Genomic DNA, 18,476 nt, shown 5'->3' on the forward strand with positions numbered 1-18,476 from the left:
AAGACAAAACAAAAATGACCTCAATAAATTGCAATAAATAAGAGATTTAGTTACTTGGCGTTAGAACTTAGAACAATTAATAAATATTCCAGGAGCTTTCAGAATAATAATTAATTCTACAACTATATCAAATGTATTCATCCAATCCTTCAAGCAGCATTTGATCCAAGGTGATAAACAGTCAAATATGAGACACAAGAAAAATTAATCTATTTACAAACAATTAAACTTGGCCTGTACAGGGATCAAACCTGTGACCTTGGCGTTATTAGCACCACGCTCTAACCATCTGAGCTAACAGGCCGTTTTGCACAAACTCCTGGAAGTCCAGCATATGAAGAAGTGTTAATGATAGTTAACCCGGGAGATTTGGAAAGCTTAATTTCAGAGGTGTACCATGAAGTTATAAATATAAATTATCAACATGAAGAAACTAATATGACTTTAGAAAAATTACAATACAAAAGAGATTTTCATACTTAGTGTTAGAACTTAGAACCATTAATGTTTTTTCCATGTGTTTTAGCAATAAATAACAATTCATCACCTATATGCAATTGATTCATTTAATCATTCTATCAGCTTCCCCTCAAAGGAAATATAGAGATACACATGACACAGAAGAAAATACATCTATTTTCAACATTAAAGGAGCATCAAGTATTGGCTTGGAGACTGATTGAAAGTATGTCCCTGGCATTTTTAACTTTATGCTCTAAAGACTAAACTAATAGGCTCACTAAATATATAGCATACTATTGAAGAAATAGCAGATGATGAAGTGCTACTGATTGTTAACCCGGGATAGTTGGAAAGCTTATATTCAGCTGTTTACATTCATACTATCTTTATATTTCATCAACAAGACAAAACAAAAATGACCTCAATAAATTGCAATAAATAAGAGATTTAGTTACTTGGCGTTAGAACTTAGAACCAATTATAGATATTCCAGGAGCTTTCAGAATGATAATTAATTCTACAACTATATCAAATGTATTAATCCAATCCTTCAAGTAGCTTTTGATCCAAGGTGATAAACAGTCAAAAATGAGACACAAGAAAAATGTATCTTTTTACAAACAATTAAACTTGGCCTGTACAGGGATCGAACCTGTGACCTTGGCGTTATTAGCACCTCGCTCTAACCATCTGAGCTAACAGGCCGTTTTGCACATAATCCTGGAAGTCCAGCATATGAAGAAGTGCTAATGATAGTTAACCCGGGAGATTTGGAAAGCTTAATTTCAGAGGTTTACCATGAAGTTATAAATATACAATATCAACATGAAGAAACTAATATGACTTTAAAAAAATTACAATACAAAAGACATTTTCATACTTAGTGTTAGAACTTAGAACCATTAATGTTTTTCCATGTGTTTTAGCAATAAATAACAATTCATCACCTATATGCAATTGAATCATCTAATCATTCTATCAGCTTCCCCTCAAAGGAAATATAGACATACACATGATACAGAAGAAAATACATCTATTTTCAACATTAAAGGAGCATCAAGTATTGGCTTGGAGACTGATTGAAAGTATGTCCTTGGCATTTTTAACATTATGCTCTAAAGACTAAACTAATAGGCTCAATAAATATATAGCATACTATTGAAGAAATAGCAGATGATGAAGTTCTACCGATTGTTAACCCGGGATAGTTGGAAAGCTTATATTCAGCTGTTTACATTCATACTATCTTTATATTTCATCAACAAGACAAAACAAAAATGACCTCAATGAATTGCAATAAATAAGAGATTTAGTTACTTGGCGTTAGAACTTAGAACCATTAATAGATATTTCAGGAGCTTTCAGAATAATAATTAATTCTACAACTATATCAAATGTATTCATCCAATCCTTCAAGAAGCGTTTGATCCAAGGTGATAAACAGTCAAAAATGAGACACAAGAAAAATGTATCTTTTTACAAATAATTAAACTTGGCCTGTACAGGGATCGAACCTGTGACCTTGGCGTTATTAGCACCACGCTCTAACCATCTGAGCTAACAGGCCATTTTGCACAATTTACTGGAAGTCCAGCATATGAAGAAGTGCTAATGATAGTTAACCCGGGAGATTTGGAAAGCTTAATTTCAGAGGTTTACCATGAAGTTATAAATATATAATATCAACATGAAGAAACTTATATGACTTTAAAAAAATTACAATACAAAAGAGATTTTCATACTTAGTGTTAGAACTTAGAACCATTAATGTTTTTTCCATGTGTTTTAGCAATAAATAACAATTCATCACCTATATGCAATTGATTCATTTAATCATTCTATCAGCTTCCCCTCAAAGGAAATATAGAGATACACATGATACAGAAGAAAATACATCTATTTTCAACATTAAAGGAGCATCAAGTATTGGCTTGGAGATTGATTGAAAGTATGTCCTTGGCATTTTTAACTTTATGCTCTACAGACTAAACTAATAGGCTCAATAAATACATAGCATACTATTGAAGAAATAGCAGATGATGAAGTGCTACCGATTGTTAACCCGGGATAGTTGGAAAGCTTATATTCAGCTGTTTACATTCATACTATCTTTATATTTCATCAACAAGACAAAACAAAAATGACCTCAATAAATTGCAATAAATAAGAGATTTAGTTACTTGGCGTTAGAACTTAGAGTCATTAATAGATATTTCAGGAGCTTTCAGAATAATAATTAATTCTACAACTATATCAAATGTATTCATCCAATCCTTCAAGCAGCGTTTGATCCAAGGTGATAAACAGTCAAAAATGAGACACAAGAAAAATTTATCTTTTTACAAACAATTAAACTTGGCCTGTACAGGGATCGAACCTGTGACCTTGGCGTTATTAGCACCACGCTCTAACCATCTGAGCTAACAGGCCGGTCTGCACAAGTTCCTGGAAGTCCAGCATATGAAGAAGTGCTAATGATAGTTAACCCGGGAGATTTGGAAAGCTTAATTTCGGAGGTTTACCATGAAGTTATAAATATATAATATCAACATGAAGAAACTAATATGACTTTAGAAAAATTACAATACAAAAGAGATTTTCATACTTAGTGTTAGAACTTAGAGCCATTAATGTTTTTTCCATGTGTTTTAGCAATAAATAACAACCATCTGAGCTAACAGGCCATTTTGCACAAATACCTGGAAGTCGAGCATATGAAGAAGTGCTAATGATAGTTAACCCGGGAGATTTGGAAAGCTTAATTTCAGAGGTGTACCATGAAGTTATAAATATAAATTATCAACATGAAGAAACTTATATGACTTTAGAAAAATTACAATACAAAAGAGATTTTCATACTTAGTGTTAGAACTTAGAACCATTAATGTTTTTTCCATGTGTTTTAGCAATAAATAACAATTCATCGCCTATATGCAATTGATTCATTTAATCATTCTATCAGCTTCCCCTCAAAGGAAATATAGAGATACACATGACACAGAAGAAAATACATCTATTTTCAACATTAAAGGAGCATCAAGTATTGGCTTGGAGACTGATTGAAAGTATGTCCCTGGCATTTTTAACTTTATGCTCTAAAGACTAAACTAATAGGCTCACTAAATATATAGCATACTATTGAAGAAATAGCAGATGATGAAGTGCTACTGATTGTTAACCCGGGATAGTTGGAAAGCTTATATTCAGCTGTTTACATTCATACTATCTTTATATTTCATCAACAAGACAAAACAAAAATGACCTCAATAAATTGCAATAAATAAGAGATTTAGTTACTTGGCGTTAGAACTTAGAACCAATTATAGATATTCCAGGAGCTTTCAGAATGATAATTAATTCTACAACTATATCAAATGTATTTATCCAATCCTTCAAGTAGCTTTTGATCCAAGGTGATAAACAGTCAAAAATGAGACACAAGAAAAATATATCTTTTTACAAACAATTAAACTTGGCCTGTACAGGGATCGAACCTGTGACCTTGGCGTTATTAGCACCTCGCTCTAACCATCTGAGCTAACAGGCCGTTTTGCACATAATCCTGGAAGTCCAGCATATGAAGAAGTGCTAATGATAGTTAACCCGGGAGATTTGGAAAGCTTAATTTCAGAGGTTTACCATGAAGTTATAAATATACAATATCAACATGAAGAAACTAATATGACTTTAAAAAAATTACAATACAAAAGACATTTTCATACTTAGTGTTAGAACTTAGAACCATTAATGTTTTTCCATGTGTTTTAGCAATAAATAACAATTCATCACCTATATGCAATTGAATCATCTAATCATTCTATCAGCTTCCCCTCAAAGGAAATATAGACATACACATGATACAGAAGAAAATACATCTATTTTCAACATTAAAGGAGCATCAAGTATTGGCTTGGAGACTGATTGAAAGTATGTCCTTGGCATTTTTAACATTATGCTCTAAAGACTAAACTAATAGGCTCAATAAATATATAGCATACTATTGAAGAAATAGCAGATGATGAAGTTCTACCGATTGTTAACCCGGGATAGTTGGAAAGCTTATATTCAGCTGTTTACATTCATACTATCTTTATATTTCATCAACAAGACAAAACAAAAATGACCTCAATGAATTGCAATAAATAAGAGATTTAGTTACTTGGCGTTAGAACTTAGAACCATTAATAGATATTTCAGGAGCTTTCAGAATAATAATTAATTCTACAACTATATCAAATGTATTCATCCAATCCTTCAAGCAGCTTTTGATCCAAGGTGATAAACAGTCAAAAATGAGACACAAGAAAAATGTATCTTTTTACAAATAATTAAACTTGGCCTGTACAGGGATCGAACCTGTGACCTTGGCGTTTTTAGCACCACGCTCTAACCATCTGAGCTAACAGGCCATTTTGCACAATTTACTGGAAGTCCAGCATATGAAGAAGTGCTAATGATAGTTAACCCGGGAGATTTGGAAAGCTTAATTTCAGAGGTTTACCATGAAGTTATAAATATATAATATCAACATGAAGAAACTTATATGACTTTAAAAAAATTACAATACAAAAGAGATTTTCATACTTAGTGTTAGAACTTAGAACCATTAATGTTTTTTCCATGTGTTTTAGCAATAAATAACAATTCATCACCTATATGCAATTGATTCATTTAATCATTCTATCAGCTTCCCCTCAAAGGAAATATAGAGATACACATGATACAGAAGAAAATACATCTATTTTCAACATTAAAGGAGCATCAAGTATTGGCTTGGAGACTGATTGAAAGTATGTCCTTGGCATTTTTAACTTTATGCTCTACAGACTAAACTAATAGGCTCAATAAATACATAGCATACTATTGAAGAAATAGCAGATGATGAAGTGCTACCGATTGTTAACCCGGGATAGTTGGAAAGCTTATATTCAGCTGTTTACATTCATACTATCTTTATATTTCATCAACAAGACAAAACAAAAATGACCTCAATAAATTGCAATAAATAAGAGATTTAGTTACTTGGCGTTAGAACTTAGAGTCATTAATAGATATTTCAGGAGCTTTCAGAATAATAATTAATTCTACAACTATATCAAATGTATTCATCCAATCCTTCAAGCAGCGTTTGATCCAAGGTGATAAACAGTCAAAAATGAGACACAAGAAAAATGTATCTTTTTACAAACAATTAAACTTGGCCTGTACAGGGATCGAACCTGTGCCCTTGGCGTTATTAGCACCACGCTCTAACCATCTGAGCTAACAGGCCGGTCTGCACAAATTCCTGGAAGTCCAGCATATGAAGAAGTGCTAATGATAGTTAACCCGGGAGATTTGGAAAGCTTAATTTCGGAGGTTTACCATGAAGTTATAAATATATAATATCAACATGAAGAAACTAATATGACTTTAGAAAAATTACAATACAAAAGAGATTTTCATACTTAGTGTTAGAACTTAGAGCCATTAATGTTTTTTCCATGTGTTTTAGCAATAAATAACAACCATCTGAGCTAACAGGCCATTTTGCACAAATACCTGGAAGTCGAGCATATGAAGAAGTGCTAATGATAGTTAACCCGGGAGATTTGGAAAGCTTAATTTCAGAGGTGTACCATGAAGTTATAAATATAAATTATCAACATGAAGAAACTTATATGACTTTAGAAAAATTACAATACAAAAGAGATTTTCATACTTAGTGTTAGAACTTAGAACCATTAATGTTTTTTCCATGTGTTTTAGCAATAAATAACAATTCATCACCTATATGCAATTGATTCATTTAATCATTCTATCAGCTTCCCCTCAAAGGAAATATAGAGATACACATGACACAGAAGAAAATACATCTATTTTCAACATTAAAGGAGCATCAAGTATTGGCTTGGAGACTGATTGAAAGTATGTCCCTGGCATTTTTAACTTTATGCTCTAAAGACTAAACTAATAGGCTCACTAAATATATAGCATACTATTGAAGAAATAGCAGATGATGAAGTGCTACTGATTGTTAACCCGGGATAGTTGGAAAGCTTATATTCAGCTGTTTACATTCATACTATCTTTATATTTCATCAACAAGACAAAACAAAAATGACCTCAATAAATTGCAATAAATAAGAGATTTAGTTACTTGGCGTTAGAACTTAGAACCAATTATAGATATTCCAGGAGCTTTCAGAATGATAATTAATTCTACAACTATATCAAATGTATTTATCCAATCCTTCAAGTAGCTTTTGATCCAAGGTGATAAACAGTCAAAAATGAGACACAAGAAAAATGTATCTTTTTACAAACAATTAAACTTGGCCTGTACAGGGATCGAACCTGTGACCTTGGCGTTATTAGCACCTCGCTCTAACCATCTGAGCTAACAGGCCGTTTTGCACATAATCCTGGAAGTCCAGCATATGAAGAAGTGCTAATGATAGTTAACCCGGGAGATTTGGAAAGCTTAATTTCAGAGGTTTACCATGAAGTTATAAATATACAATATCAACATGAAGAAACTAATATGACTTTAAAAAAATTACAATACAAAAGACATTTTCATACTTAGTGTTAGAACTTAGAACCATTAATGTTTTTCCATGTGTTTTAGCAATAAATAACAATTCATCACCTATATGCAATTGAATCATCTAATCATTCTATCAGCTTCCCCTCAAAGGAAATATAGACATACACATGATACAGAAGAAAATACATCTATTTTCAACATTAAAGGAGCATCAAGTATTGGCTTGGAGACTGATTGAAAGTATGTCCTTGGCATTTTTAACATTATGCTCTAAAGACTAAACTAATAGGCTCAATAAATATATAGCATACTATTGAAGAAATAGCAGATGATGAAGTTCTACCGATTGTTAACCCGGGATAGTTGGAAAGCTTATATTCAGCTGTTTACATTCATACTATCTTTATATTTCATCAACAAGACAAAACAAAAATTACCTCAATGAATTGCAATAAATAAGAGATTTAGTTACTTGGCGTTAGAACTTAGAACCATTAATAGATATTTCAGGAGCTTTCAGAATAATAATTAATTCTACAACTATATCAAATGTATTCATCCAATCCTTCAAGCAGCGTTTGATCCAAGGTGATAAACAGTCAAAAATGAGACACAAGAAAAATGTATCTTTTTACAAATAATTAAACTTGGCCTGTACAGGGATCGAACCTGTGACCTTGGCGTTATTAGCACCACGCTCTAACCATCTGAGCTAACAGGCCATTTTGCACAATTTACTGGAAGTCCAGCATATGAAGAAGTGCTAATGATAGTTAACCCGGGAGATTTGGAAAGCTTAATTTCAGAGGTTCACCATGAAGTTATAAATATATAATATCAACATGAAGAAACTTATATGACTTTAAAAAAATTACAATACAAAAGAGATTTTCATACTTAGTGTTAGAACTTAGAACCATTAATGTTTTTTCTATGTGTTTTAGCAATAAATAACAATTCATCACCTATATGCAATTGATTCATTTAATCATTCTATCAGCTTCCCCTCAAAGGAAATATAGAGATACACATGATACAGAAGAAAATACATCTATTTTCAACATTAAAGGAGCATCAAGTATTGGCTTGGAGACTGATTGAAAGTATGTCCTTGGCATTTTTAACTTTATGCTCTACAGACTAAACTAATAGGCTCAATAAATACATAGCATACTATTGAAGAAATAGCAGATGATGAAGTGCTACCGATTGTTAACCCGGGATAGTTGGAAAGCTTATATTCAGCTGTTTACATTCATACTATCTTTATATTTCATCAACAAGACAAAACAAAAATGACCTCAATAAATTGCAATAAATAAGAGATTTAGTTACTTGGTGTTAGAACTTAGAGTCATTAATAGATATTTCAGGAGCTTTCAGAATAATAATTAATTCTACAACTATATCAAATGTATTCATCCAATCCTTCAAGCAGCGTTTGATCCAAGGTGATAAACAGTCAAAAATGAGACACAAGAATAATTTATCTTTTTACAAACAATTAAACTTGGCCTGTACAGGGATCGCACCTGTGACCTTGGCGTTATTAGCACCACGCTCTAACCATCTGAGCTAACAGGCCGGTCTGCACAAATTCCTGGAAGTCCAGCATATGAAGAAGTGCTAATGATAGTTAACCCGGGAGATTTGGAAAGCTTAATTTCGGAGGTTTACCATGAAGTTATAAATATATAATATCAACATGAAGAAACTAATATGACTTTAGAAAAATTACAATACAAAAGAGATTTTCATACTTAGTGTTAGAACTTAGAGCCATTAATGTTTTTTCCATGTGTTTTAGCAATAAATAACAACCATCTGAGCTAACAGGCCATTTTGCACAAATATCTGGAAGTCGAGCATATGAAGAAGTGCTAATGATAGTTAACCCGGGAGATTTGGAAAGCTTAATTTCAGAGGTGTACCCTGAAGTTATAAATATAAATTATCAACATGAAGAAACTTATATGACTTTAGAAAAATTACAATACAAAAGAGATTTTCATACTTAGTGTTAGAACTTAGAACCATTAATGTTTTTTCCATGTGTTTTAGCAATAAATAACAATTCATCACCTATATGCAATTGATTCATTTAATCATTCTATCAGCTTCCCCTCAAAGGAAATATAGAGATACACATGATACAGAAGAAAATACATCTATTTTCAACATTACAGGAGCATCAAGTATTGGCTTGGAGACTAATTGAAAGTATGTCCTTGGCATTTTTAACTTTATGCTCTAAAGACTAAACTAATAGGCTCACTAAATATATAGCATACTATTGAAGAAATAGCAGATGATGAAGTGCTACTGATTGTTAACCCGGGATAGTTGGAAAGCTTATATTCAGCTGTTTACATTCATACTATCTTTATATTTCATCAACAAGACAAAACAAAAATGACCTCAATAAATTGCAATAAATAAGAGATTTAGTTACTTGGCGTTAGAACTTAGAACCAATTATAGATATTCCAGGAGCTTTCAGAATGATAATTAATTCTACAACTATATCAAATGTATTTATCCAATCCTTCAAGTAGCTTTTGATCCAAGGTGATAAACAGTCAAAAATGAGACACAAGAAAAATGTATCTTTTTACAAACAATTAAACTTGGCCTGTACAGGGATCGAACCTGTGACCTTGGCGTTATTAGCACCACGCTCTAACCATCTGAGCTAACAGGCCGTTTTGCACAAAATCCTGGAAGTCCAGCATATGAATATGAAAGTTATAAATATATAATATCAACATGAAGAAACTTATATGACTTTAAAAAAATTACTATACAAAAGAGATTTTCATACTTAGTGTTAGAACTTAGAACCATTAATGTTTTTTCCATGTGCTTTAGCAATAAATAACAATTCATCACCTATATGCAATTGATTCATTTAATCATTCTATCAGCTTCCCCTCAAAGGAAATATAGAGATACACATGATACAGAAGAAAATACATCTATTTTCAACATTAAAGGAGCATCAAGTATTGGCTTGGAGACTAATTGAAAGTATGTCCTTGGCATTTTTAACTTTATGCTCTAAAGACTAAACTAATAGGCTCACTAAATATATAGCATACTATTGAAGAAATAGCAGATGATGAAGTGCTACTGATTGTTAACCCGGGATAGTTGGAAAGCTTATATTCAGCTGTTTACATTCATACTATCTTTATATTTCATCAACAAGACAAAACAAAAATGACCTCAATAAATTGCAATAAATAAGAGATTTAGTTACTTGGCGTTAGAACTTAGAACCAATTATAGATATTACAGGAGCTTTCAGAATGATAATTAATTCTACAACTATACCAAATGTATTAATCCAATCCTTCAAGTAGCTTTTGATCCAAGGTGATAAACAGTCAAAAATGAGACACAAGAAAAATGTATCTTTTTACAAACAATTAAACTTGGCCTGTACAGGGATCGAACCTGTGACCTTGGCGTTATTAGCACCTCGCTCTAACCATCTGAGCTAACAGGCCGTTTTGCACATAATCCTGGAAGTCCAGCATATGAAGAAGTGCTAATGATAGTTAACCCGGGAGATTTGGAAAGCTTAATTTCAGAGGTTTACCATGAAGTTATAAATATATAATATCAACATGAAGAAACTTATATGACTTTAAAAAAATTACAATACAAAAGAGATTTTCATACTTAGTGTTAGAACTTAGAACCATTAATGTTTTTTCCATGTGTTTTAGCAATAAATAACAATTCATCACCTATATGCAATTGATTCATTTAATCATTCTATCAGCTTCCCCTCAAAGGAAATATAGAGATACACATGATACAGAAGAAAATACATCTATTTTCAACATTAAAGGAGCATCAAGTATTGGCTTGGAGACTGATTGAAAGTATGTCCTTGGCATTTTTAACTTTATGCTCTACAGACTAAACTAATAGGCTCAATAAATACATAGCATACTATTGAAGAAATAGCAGATGATGAAGTGCTACCGATTGTTAACCCGGGATAGTTGGAAAGCTTATATTCAGCTGTTTACATTCATACTATCTTTATATTTCATCAACAAGACAAAACAAAAATGACCTCAATAAATTGCAATAAATAAGAGATTTAGTTACTTGGCGTTAGAACTTAGAGTCATTAATAGATATTTCAGGAGCTTTCAGAATAATAATTAATTCTACAACTATATCAAATGTATTCATCCAATCCTTCAAGCAGCGTTTGATCCAAGGTGATAAACAGTCAAAAATGAGACACAAGAAAAATTTATCTTTTTACAAACAATTAAACTTGGCCTGTACAGGGATCGAACCTGTGCCCTTGGCGTTATTAGCACCACGCTCTAACCATCTGAGCTAACAGGCCGGTCTGCACAAATTCCTGGAAGTCCAGCATATGAAGAAGTGCTAATGATAGTTAACCCGGGAGATTTGGAAAGCTTAATTTCGGAGGTTTACCATGAAGTTATAAATATATAATATCAACATGAAGAAACTAATATGACTTTAGAAAAATTACAATACAAAAGAGATTTTCATACTTAGTGTTAGAACTTAGAGCCATTAATGTTTTTTCCATGTGTTTTAGCAATAAATAACAACCATCTGAGCTAACAGGCCATTTTGCACAAATACCTGGAAGTCGAGCATATGAAGAAGTGCTAATGATAGTTAACCCGGGAGATTTGGAAAGCTTAATTTCAGAGGTGTACCATGAAGTTATAAATATAAATTATCAACATGAAGAAACTTATATGACTTTAGAAAAATTACAATACAAAAGAGATTTTCATACTTAGTGTTAGAACTTAGAACCATTAATGTTTTTTCCATGTGTTTTAGCAATAAATAACAATTCATCACCTATATGCAATTGATTCATTTAATCATTCTATCAGCTTCCCCTCAAAGGAAATATAGAGATACACATGACACAGAAGAAAATACATCTATTTTCAACATTAAAGGAGCATCAAGTATTGGCTTGGAGACTGATTGAAAGTATGTCCCTGGCATTTTTAACTTTATGCTCTAAAGACTAAACTAATAGGCTCACTAAATATATAGCATACTATTGAAGAAATAGCAGATGATGAAGTGCTACTGATTGTTAACCCGGGATAGTTGGAAAGCTTATATTCAGCTGTTTACATTCATACTATCTTTATATTTCATCAACAAGACAAAACAAAAATGACCTCAATAAATTGCAATAAATAAGAGATTTAGTTACTTGGCGTTAGAACTTAGAACCAATTATAGATATTCCAGGAGCTTTCAGAATGATAATTAATTCTACAACTATATCAAATGTATTTATCCAATCCTTCAAGTAGCTTTTGATCCAAGGTGATAAACAGTCAAAAATGAGACACAAGAAAAATGTATCTTTTTACAAACAATTAAACTTGGCCTGTACAGGGATCGAACCTGTGACCTTGGCGTTATTAGCACCTCGCTCTAACCATCTGAGCTAACAGGCCGTTTTGCACATAATCCTGGAAGTCCAGCATATGAAGAAGTGCTAATGATAGTTAACCCGGGAGATTTGGAAAGCTTAATTTCAGAGGTTTACCATGAAGTTATAAATATACAATATCAACATGAAGAAACTAATATGACTTTAAAAAAATTACAATACAAAAGACATTTTCATACTTAGTGTTAGAACTTAGAACCATTAATGTTTTTCCATGTGTTTTAGCAATAAATAACAATTCATCACCTATATGCAATTGAATCATCTAATCATTCTATCAGCTTCCCCTCAAAGGAAATATAGACATACACATGATACAGAAGAAAATACATCTATTTTCAACATTAAAGGAGCATCAAGTATTGGCTTGGAGACTGATTGAAAGTATGTCCTTGGCATTTTTAACATTATGCTCTAAAGACTAAACTAATAGGCTCAATAAATATATAGCATACTATTGAAGAAATAGCAGATGATGAAGTTCTACCGATTGTTAACCCGGGATAGTTGGAAAGCTTATATTCAGCTGTTTACATTCATACTATCTTTATATTTCATCAACAAGACAAAACAAAAATTACCTCAATGAATTGCAATAAATAAGAGATTTAGTTACTTGGCGTTAGAACTTAGAACCATTAATAGATATTTCAGGAGCTTTCAGAATAATAATTAATTCTACAACTATATCAAATGTATTCATCCAATCCTTCAAGCAGCGTTTGATCCAAGGTGATAAACAGTCAAAAATGAGACACAAGAAAAATGTATCTTTTTACAAATAATTAAACTTGGCCTGTACAGGGATCGAACCTGTGACCTTGGCGTTATTAGCACCACGCTCTAACCATCTGACCTAACAGGCCATTTTGCACAATTTACTGGAAGTCCAGCATATGAAGAAGTGCTAATGATAGTTAACCCGGGAGATTTGGAAAGCTTAATTTCAGAGGTTCACCATGAAGTTATAAATATATAATATCAACATGAAGAAACTTATATGACTTTAAAAAAATTACAATACAAAAGAGATTTTCATACTTAGTGTTAGAACTTAGAACCATTAATGTTTTTTCTATGTGTTTTAGCAATAAATAACAATTCATCACCTATATGCAATTGATTCATTTAATCATTCTATCAGCTTCCCCTCAAAGGAAATATAGAGATACACATGATACAGAAGAAAATACATCTATTTTCAACATTAAAGGAGCATCAAGTATTGGCTTGGAGACTGATTGAAAGTATGTCCTTGGCATTTTTAACTTTATGCTCTACAGACTAAACTAATAGGCTCAATAAATACATAGCATACTATTGAAGAAATAGCAGATGATGAAGTGCTACCGATTGTTAACCCGGGATAGTTGGAAAGCTTATATTCAGCTGTTTACATTCATACTATCTTTATATTTCATCAACAAGACAAAACAAAAATGACCTCAATAAATTGCAATAAATAAGAGATTTAGTTACTTGGTGTTAGAACTTAGAGTCATTAATAGATATTTCAGGAGCTTTCAGAATAATAATTAATTCTACAACTATATCAAATGTATTCATCCAATCCTTCAAGCAGCGTTTGATCCAAGGTGATAAACAGTCAAAAATGAGACACAAGAATAATTTATCTTTTTACAAACAATTAAACTTGGCCTGTACAGGGATCGCACCTGTGACCTTGGCGTTATTAGCACCACGCTCTAACCATCTGAGCTAACAGGCCGGTCTGCACAAATTCCTGGAAGTCCAGCATATGAAGAAGTGCTAATGATAGTTAACCCGGGAGATTTGGAAAGCTTAATTTCGGAGGTTTACCATGAAGTTATAAATATATAATATCAACATGAAGAAACTAATATGACTTTAGAAAAATTACAATACAAAAGAGATTTTCATACTTAGTGTTAGAACTTAGAGCCATTAATGTTTTTTCCATGTGTTTTAGCAATAAATAACAACCATATGAGCTAACAGGCCATTTTGCACAAATATCTGGAAGTCGAGCATATGAAGAAGTGCTAATGATAGTTAACCCGGGAGATTTGGAAAGCTTAATTTCAGAGGTGTACCATGAAGTTATAAATATAAATTATCAACATGAAGAAACTTATATGACTTTAGAAAAATTACAATACAAAAGAGATTTTCATACTTAGTGTTAGAACTTAGAACCATTAATGTTTTTTCCATGTGTTTTAGCAATAAATAACAATTCATCACCTATATGCAATTGATTCATTTAATCATTCTATCAGCTTCCCCTCAAAGGAAATATAGAGATACACATGATACAGAAGAAAATACATCTATTTTCAACATTACAGGAGCATCAAGTATTGGCTTGGAGACTAATTGAAAGTATGTCCTTGGCATTTTTAACTTTATGCTCTAAAGACTAAACTAATAGGCTCACTAAATATATAGCATACTATTGAAGAAATAGCAGATGATGAAGTGCTACTGATTGTTAACCCGGGATAGTTGGAAAGCTTATATTCAGCTGTTTACATTCATACTATCTTTATATTTCATCAACAAGACAAAACAAAAATGACCTCAATAAATTGCAATAAATAAGAGATTTAGTTACTTGGCGTTAGAACTTAGAACCAATTATAGATATTCCAGGAGCTTTCAGAATGATAATTAATTCTACAACTATATCAAATGTATTTATCCAATCCTTCAAGTAGCTTTTGATCCAAGGTGATAAACAGTCAAAAATGAGACACAAGAAAAATGTATCTTTTTACAAACAATTAAACTTGGCCTGTACAGGGATCGAACCTGTGACCTTGGCGTTATTAGCACCACGCTCTAACCATCTGAGCTAACAGGCCGTTTTGCACAAAACCCTGGAAGTCCAGCATATGAATATGAAAGTTATAAATATATAATATCAACATGAAGAAACTTATATGACTTTAAAAAAATTACTATACAAAAGAGATTTTCATACTTAGTGTTAGAACTTAGAACCATTAATGTTTTTTCCATGTGCTTTAGCAATAAATAACAATTCATCACCTATATGCAATTGATTCATTTAATCATTCTATCAGCTTCCCCTCAAAGGAAATATAGAGATACACATGATACAGAAGAAAATACATCTATTTTCAACATTAAAGGAGCATCAAGTATTGGCTTGGAGACTAATTGAAAGTATGTCCTTGGCATTTTTAACTTTATGCTCTAAAGACTAAACTAATAGGCTCACTAAATATATAGCATACTATTGAAGAAATAGCAGATGATGAAGTGCTACTGATTGTTAACCCGGGATAGTTGGAAAGCTTATATTCAGCTGTTTACATTCATACTATCTTTATATTTCATCAACAAGACAAAACAAAAATGACCTCAATAAATTGCAATAAATAAGAGATTTAGTTACTTGGCGTTAGAACTTAGAACCAATTATAGATATTACAGGAGCTTTCAGAATGATAATTAATTCTACAACTATACCAAATGTATTAATCCAATCCTTCAAGTAGCTTTTGATCCAAGGTGATAAACAGTCAAAAATGAGACACAAGAAAAATGTATCTTTTTACAAACAATTAAACTTGGCCTGTACAGGGATCGAACCTGTGACCTTGGCGTTATTAGCACCTCGCTCTAACCATCTGAGCTAACAGGCCGTTTTGCACATAATCCTGGAAGTCCAGCATATGAAGAAGTGCTAATGATAGTTAACCCGGGAGATTTGGAAAGCTTAATTTCAGAGGTTTACCATGAAGTTATAAATATACAATATCAACATGAAGAAACTAATATGACTTTAAAAAAATTACAATACAAAAGACATTTTAATACTTAGTGTTAGAACTTAGAACCATTAATGTTTTTCCATGTGTTTTAGCAATAAATAACAATTCATCACCTATATGCAATTGAATCATCTAATCATTCTATCAGCTTCCCCTCAAAGGAAATATAGACATACACATGATACAGAAGAAAATACATCTATTTTCAACATTAAAGGAGCATCAAGTATTGGCTTGGAGACTGATTGAAAGTATGTCCTTGGCATTTTTAACATTATGCTCTAAAGACTAAACTAATAGGCTCAATAAATATATAGCATACTATTGAAGAAATAGCAGATGATGAAGTTCTACCGATTGTTAACCCGGGATAGTTGGAAAGCTTATATTCAGCTGTTTACATTCATACTATCTTTATATTTCATCAACAAGACAAAACAAAAATGACCTCAATGAATTGCAATAAATAAGAGATTTAGTTACTTGGCGTTAGAACTTAGAACCATTAATAGATATTTCAGGAGCTTTCAGAATAATAATTAATTCTACAACTATATCAAATGTATTCATCCAATCCTTCAAGCAGCGTTTGATCCAAGGTGATAAACAGTCAAAAATGAGACACAAGAAAAATGTATCTTTTTACAAATAATTAAACTTGGCCTGTACAGGGATCGAACCTGTGACCTTGGCGTTATTAGCACCACGCTCTAACCATCTGAGCTAACAGGCCATTTTGCACAATTTACTGGAAGTCCAGCATATGAAGAAGTGCTAATGATAGTTAACCCGGGAGATTTGGAAAGCTTAATTTCAGAGGTTTACCATGAAGTTATAAATATATAATATCAACATGAAGAAACTTATATGACTTTAAAAAAATTACAATACAAAAGAGATTTTCATACTTAGTGTTAGAACTTAGAACCATTAATGTTTTTTCCATGTGTTTTAGCAATAAATAACAATTCATCACCTATATGCAATTGATTCATTTAATCATTCTATCAGCTTCCCCTCAAAGGAAATATAGAGATACACATGATACAGAAGAAAATACATCTATTTTCAACATTAAAGGAGCATCAAGTATTGGCTTGGAGACTGATTGAAAGTATGTCCTTGGCATTTTTAACTTAATGCTCTACAGACTAAACTAATAGGCTCAATAAATACATAGCATACTATTGAAGAAATAGCAGATGATGAAGTGCTACCGATTGTTAACCCGGGATAGTTGGAAAGCTTATATTCAGCTGTTTACATTCATACTATCTTTATATTTCATCAACAAGACAAAACAAAAATGACCTCAATAAATTGCAATAAATAAGAGATTTAGTTACTTGGCGTTAGAACTTAGAGTCATTAATAGATATTTCAGGAGCTTTCAGAATAATAATTAATTCTACAACTATATCAAATGTATTCATCCAATCCTTCAAGCAGCGTTTGATCCAAGGTGATAAACAGTCAAAAATGAGACACAAGAAAAATTTATCTTTTTACAAACAATTAAACTTGGCCTGTACAGGGATCGAACCTGTGACCTTGGCGTTATTAGCACCACGCTCTAACCATCTGAGCTAACAGGCCGGTCTGCACAAATTCCTGGAAGTCCAGCATATGAAGAAGTGCTAATGATAGTTAACCCGGGAGATTTGGAAAGCTTAATTTCGGAGGTTTACCATGAAGTTATAAATATATAATATCAACATGAAGAAACTAATATGACTTTAGAAAAATTACAATACAAAAGAGATTTTCATACTTAGTGTTAGAACTTAGAGCCATTAATGTTTTTTCCATGTGTTTTAGCAATAAATAACAACCATCTGAGCTAACAGGCCATTTTGCACAAATACCTGGAAGTCGAGCATATGAAGAAGTGCTAATGATAGTTAACCCGGGAGATTTGGAAAGCTTAATTTCAGAGGTGTACCATGAAGTTATAAATATAAATTATCAACATGAAGAAACTTATATGACTTTAGAAAAATTACAATACAAAAGAGATTTTCATACTTAGTGTTAGAACTTAGAACCATTAATGTTTTTTCCATGTGTTTTAGCAATAAATAACAATTCATCACCTATATGCAATTGATTCATTTAATCATTCTATCAGCTTCCCCTCAAAGGAAATATAGAGATACACATGATACAGAAGAAAATACATCTATTTTCAACATTACAGGAGCATCAAGTATTGGCTTGG

General features: G+C 32.0%; 10 non-coding genes across 10 annotated transcripts; all 10 read right to left on the reverse strand.

Moving 5' to 3' along the window:
- Nucleotides 1-1,955: 1,955 nt before the first annotated feature.
- Nucleotides 1,956-2,029, reverse strand: TRNAI-AAU (transfer RNA isoleucine (anticodon AAU)). The gene has a single exon. It is a non-coding gene; the product is annotated as a tRNA-Ile (tRNA).
- A 789-nt stretch (nt 2,030-2,818) lies between these two features.
- TRNAI-AAU (transfer RNA isoleucine (anticodon AAU)) lies at nt 2,819-2,892 on the reverse strand. The gene has a single exon. It is a non-coding gene; the product is annotated as a tRNA-Ile (tRNA).
- Nucleotides 2,893-4,797: 1,905 nt separating this feature from the next.
- Nucleotides 4,798-4,871, reverse strand: TRNAF-AAA (transfer RNA phenylalanine (anticodon AAA)). Its single transcript has one exon. It is a non-coding gene; the product is annotated as a tRNA-Phe (tRNA).
- A 789-nt stretch (nt 4,872-5,660) lies between these two features.
- On the reverse strand, nt 5,661-5,734 carry TRNAI-AAU (transfer RNA isoleucine (anticodon AAU)). Its single transcript has one exon. It is a non-coding gene; the product is annotated as a tRNA-Ile (tRNA).
- A 1,905-nt stretch (nt 5,735-7,639) lies between these two features.
- On the reverse strand, nt 7,640-7,713 carry TRNAI-AAU (transfer RNA isoleucine (anticodon AAU)). Its single transcript has one exon. It is a non-coding gene; the product is annotated as a tRNA-Ile (tRNA).
- A 1,906-nt stretch (nt 7,714-9,619) lies between these two features.
- Nucleotides 9,620-9,693, reverse strand: TRNAI-AAU (transfer RNA isoleucine (anticodon AAU)). Its single transcript has one exon. It is a non-coding gene; the product is annotated as a tRNA-Ile (tRNA).
- A 1,596-nt stretch (nt 9,694-11,289) lies between these two features.
- On the reverse strand, nt 11,290-11,363 carry TRNAI-AAU (transfer RNA isoleucine (anticodon AAU)). The gene has a single exon. It is a non-coding gene; the product is annotated as a tRNA-Ile (tRNA).
- Nucleotides 11,364-15,248: 3,885 nt separating this feature from the next.
- TRNAI-AAU (transfer RNA isoleucine (anticodon AAU)) lies at nt 15,249-15,322 on the reverse strand. The gene has a single exon. It is a non-coding gene; the product is annotated as a tRNA-Ile (tRNA).
- A 1,595-nt stretch (nt 15,323-16,917) lies between these two features.
- On the reverse strand, nt 16,918-16,991 carry TRNAI-AAU (transfer RNA isoleucine (anticodon AAU)). Its single transcript has one exon. It is a non-coding gene; the product is annotated as a tRNA-Ile (tRNA).
- A 789-nt stretch (nt 16,992-17,780) lies between these two features.
- On the reverse strand, nt 17,781-17,854 carry TRNAI-AAU (transfer RNA isoleucine (anticodon AAU)). The gene has a single exon. It is a non-coding gene; the product is annotated as a tRNA-Ile (tRNA).
- Between the last annotated feature and the right edge of the window lie 622 nt (nt 17,855-18,476).

The sequence above is a fragment of the Lissotriton vulgaris genome, chromosome 4_1 (genome assembly GCF_964263255.1).
Source record: "Lissotriton vulgaris chromosome 4_1, aLisVul1.2, whole genome shotgun sequence".
Lineage (NCBI taxonomy): Eukaryota > Metazoa > Chordata > Amphibia > Caudata > Salamandridae > Lissotriton > Lissotriton vulgaris.